The following is a 4,391-nucleotide window of genomic DNA, read 5'->3' on the forward strand; positions in this document are numbered from 1 at the left end:
CATCCTCCCCGCATCCACCCGATCCAACCCCTTCACAATCTTATATGTTTTGGGGGTCGTGGAGTGACGGGATTGGGCTTTGTGGTGTGGGGGGATTGGGGGCCGTGGATTGGGAGGATTGGGGTCGTGGAGTGATGGGATTGGGGGTTGTGGAATGAGGGGATTAGGGTTCGTGGAGTGACGGGTTGGGGGCAGTGGAGTGGGGGGATTGAGGGTCGTGGAGTGAGGGAATGGGGGTCGTGGAGTGACGGGATTGGGGGTTGTGGACTGGGGGGATTGGGGGTCATGGAGTGACGGGATTGGGGGTCGTGGAGTGACTGGATTGGGGGTCGTGGAGTGAGGGGATTGGGGGCCGTGGAGTGGGGGGATTGAGGGTCGTGGAGTAATGAGATTGGGGGCCGTGGAGTGACGGGATTGGGGGCCGTGGAGTGGGGGGATTGAGGGTCGTGGAGTGAGGGAATGGGGGTCGTGGAGTGACAGAATTGGGGGCTGTGGAGTGAGTGATTGGGGTTCGTGGTGTGAGGGATTGGGGATCGTGGATTGGGAGGATTGGGGTCGTGGAGTGATGGGATTGGGGGTTGTGGAATGAGGGGATTAGGGTTCGTGGAGTGACGGGTTGGGGGCAGTGGAGTGGGGGGATTGAGGGTCGTGGAGTGAGGGAATGGGGGTCGTGGAGTGACGGGATTGGGGGTTGTGGACTGGGGGGATTGGAGGTCATGGAGTGACGGGATTGGGGGTCGTGGAGTGACTGGATTGGGGGTCGTGGAGTGAGGGGATTGGGGGCCGTGGAGTGGGGGGATTGAGGGTTGTGGAGTAATGAGATTGGGGGCCGTGGAGTGACGGGATTGGGGGCCGTGGAGTGGGGGGATTGAGGGTCGTGGAGTGAGGGAATGGGGGTCGTGGAGTGACAGAATTGGGGGCTGTGGAGTGAGTGATTGGGGTTCGTGGTGTGAGGGATTGGGGGTCGTGGAGTGACGTGTTTGGGGGTCGTGGAGTGGGGGGATTGAGTGTCGTGGAGTAGGTGGATTGGAAGTCGTGGAATAACGGGATTGGGGGTCGTGGTGTGATGGGATTGGGGGTCGTGGAGTGAGGGGATTGGGGGTCGTGGAGTGAGGGGATTGGGGGCCATGGAATGACGGGATTGGGAGCTGTGGAGTGGGGGGATTGGAGTCATGGAGTGATGGGATTGGGGGTCATGGAATGACGTGATTGGGGTTCGTGGTGTGGGGGAATTGGGGGCCGTTGATTGGGGGGATTGGGGGCCGTGGAGTGACGGGACTGGGGGTCATGGAGTGGGTGTATTGGGGATCGTGGAGTGGGGGGATTGGGGGTTGTGGAGTGGGGGGATTGGGGTCGTGGAGTGGGGGATTGGGGTTTGTGGAATGGGGGGATTGGGGGCCGTGGAGTGGGGGGAATGGGGTCATGCAGTGAGTTATTTGGGGTCATGGAGTGGGGTTATTCAGGATTGTGGAGTGGGGAATTGGGGGTCGTGGGGTGGCGGGATTGGGGCCCGTGGAGTGGGAGGATTGGGGCCTTGGAGTGACGGGTTTGGATGTCGTGGAGTGACGGGATTGTGGCTCATGGAGTGATGGGATTGGGGGGCCGTGGAGCGACGGGATTGGGGGTCGTGGAGTGAGGCGATTGGGGGCCGTGGAGTGACGGGATTGGGGGACGTGGATTGACGGGATGGGGTGGGGGTCATGGAGTGGGGGCTTGGGGGCCATGAGTAACGGGATTGGAGGCTGTGGAGTGATGGGATTGGGGGTCGTGGAGTGATGCGATTAGGGGCCTTGGAGTGACGGGATTGGGAGCTGTGAAGTGGGGGGATTGGAGCTGTGGAGTGACGGTATTGGGAGTCGTGGTGTGGGGGGATTGGGGGTCGTGGAGTGGGGGATTGGGGGTTATGGAGTGGGGGAATGGGGTCATGGAGTGAGGTATTGGGGGTCATGTTGTGGGGTTAATGGGGATTGTGGAATGGGGAATTGGGGGTTGTGGAGTGACGGGATTGGGGTCAGGGAATGACGTGATTGGGAGTCGTGGAGTGGGCGGATTGGGGGTCGTGGGGTGGCGGGAATGGGGGTCATGGACTGGGGGTATTGGGGGTGGTGGAGTGAGAGATTGGAGTTCATGGAGTGAGGGATTGGGGGTCATGGAGTGAGGGATTGGGAGTCGTGGAGTGGGTGGATTGGGAGTTTTGGAGTAACGGGATTGGGGGTCGTGGTGTGAGGGGATTGGGGATCGTGGATTGTCGGGATTGGGGGTCGTGGAGTGACGGGATTGGGGGCCGTGGAGTGATGGGATTGGGGGCCGTGGAGTGACGGGATTGGGGGTCGTGGAGTGATGGGATTGGGGGCCGTGGAGTGGTGGGATTGGGGGCCGTGGAGTGGAGGGATTGGGGGTCGTGGAGTGAGGGGATTGGGGGTCGTGGTGTGATGGGATTTGGGGTCGTGGAGTGACGGGATTGGGGGTCGTGGAGTGGGGGATTGGGGGTTATAGGGTGATGGGATTGGGGGTCGTGGAGTGGGGGGATTGGGGCTCGTGGAGTGGGGGGATTGGGGGTCATGGATTGGGGGGATTGGGGGTCGTGGATTGGGGGATTGGGGGTCATGGAGTGGGGGATTGGGTGTCGTGGAGTGATGGGATTGGGGGTTATAGGGTGATGGGATTGGGGGTCGTGGATTGGGGGATTGGGGGTCATGGAGTGGGGGATTGGGTGTCGTGGTGTGGTGGGATTGGGGGCCGTGGACTGACGGGATTGGGGTTCGTGGAGTGACGGGATTGAGGGTCATGGAGTGGGGGGATTGGGGGTCGTGGAGTGACGGGATTGGGGGTCGTGGAGTGGGGGGATTGGAGCCGTGAATAGATGGGATTGGGGGTCATGGAATGACGTGATTAGGGGCCGTGGAGTGGGGGGGTTTGGGGCCATGGAGCAACGGGATTGGAGGCCGTGGAGTGACGGGATTGGGGGCCGTGGAGTGGGGGGTTTGGGGGCCGTGGATTGGGGGGATTAGGGGCCGTGGAGTGATGGGATTGGGGGTCATGGAATGACGGGATTGGGGGCCGTGGAATGGGGGTTTGGGGGCCATGGAGTGATGGGATTGGAGATCATGGAGTGATGGGATTGGGGGTTGTGGAGTGGGAGGATTGGGGTCGTGGAGTGGGAGGATTGGGGTCGTGGAGTGACGGGATTGGGCTTCGTGGTGTGGGGGGATTGGGGGCCATGGAGTGGGGCGTTTTGGGATCGTGGTGTGACGGGATTTGGCTTCGTGGTGTGGGGGGATTGGGGGTTGTTGAGTGGGGGGATTGGGGGCCGTGGAGTGGGGGGATTGAGGATCGTGGCGTGAGGGAATGGGGGTCGTGGAGTGATGGGATTGGGGGTCGTGGAGTGATGGGATTGGAGGCCGTGGAGTGGGGGGATTGGGGGTCGTGGAGTAACGGGATTGGGGGTTGTGGAGTGAGGAGATTGGGGGCCATGGAGTAACGGGATTGGAGGCCGTGGAGTGACGGGATTTGGAGCCGTGGAGTGCGGGGATTGGGGGTCATGGAATGACGGGATTGGGGGCCGTGGAGTGATGGGATTGGGGTTGTGGAGTGACGGGATTGAGCTTCGTGGTGTGGGGGGATTGGGGGCCGTGGAATGGGGGTATTGGGGATCGTGGAATGATGGGATTTGCCTTCGTGGTGTTGGGGAATTGGGGGTTGTGGAGTGGGGGGATTGGGGATCGTGGAGTGACGGGATTGGGCTTCGTGGTGTGGGGGGATTGGGGGCCGTGGAGTGGGGGGATTGGGGTCAGGGAATGACGTGATTGGGAGTCGTGGAGTGGGGGGATTGGGGGTCGTGGGGTGGCGGGATTGGGGTCCGTGGAGTGGGAGGATTGGGGGCCTTGGAGTGACGGGTTTGGACGTCGTGGAGTGACAGGATTGGGGCTCATGGAGTGATGGGACTGGGAGGCCGTGGAGTGATGGGATTGGGTGCCTTGGAGCGACAGGGTTGGGGGTCGTGGAGTGAGGGGATTGGGGGCTGTGGAGTGACGGGATTGGGAGCTGTGGAGTGACGGGTTTGGGGGCCGTGGAGTCGGGGATTGGGGGACATGGAGTGGGGGAATCGGGGGCTGTGGAGTGATGGGATTGAGGGTCATGGATTGACGGGATTGGGGTGGGGGTGTGATGGGATTGGGGGTCGTGGAGTGGGGTTTTGGGGGCCATGAGTAACGGGATTGGAGGCCGTGGAGTGATGGGATTGGGGCTGTGGAGTGGGGGGATTGGGGGCAGTGGAGTGGGGGGATTGGGGGTCGTGGAGTGACGGGATTAGGGGCTTTGGAGTGACGGGATTGGGAGCTCTGAAGTGGGGGGATTGGAGCTGTGGAGTGACGGGATTGGGAGTCGTGGTG

Source organism: Somniosus microcephalus, chromosome 13 (genome assembly GCF_052327205.1).
Source record: "Somniosus microcephalus isolate GS21.2 chromosome 13, FLI_Smic_1.0, whole genome shotgun sequence".
Classification (NCBI taxonomy): domain Eukaryota; kingdom Metazoa; phylum Chordata; class Chondrichthyes; order Squaliformes; family Somniosidae; genus Somniosus; species Somniosus microcephalus.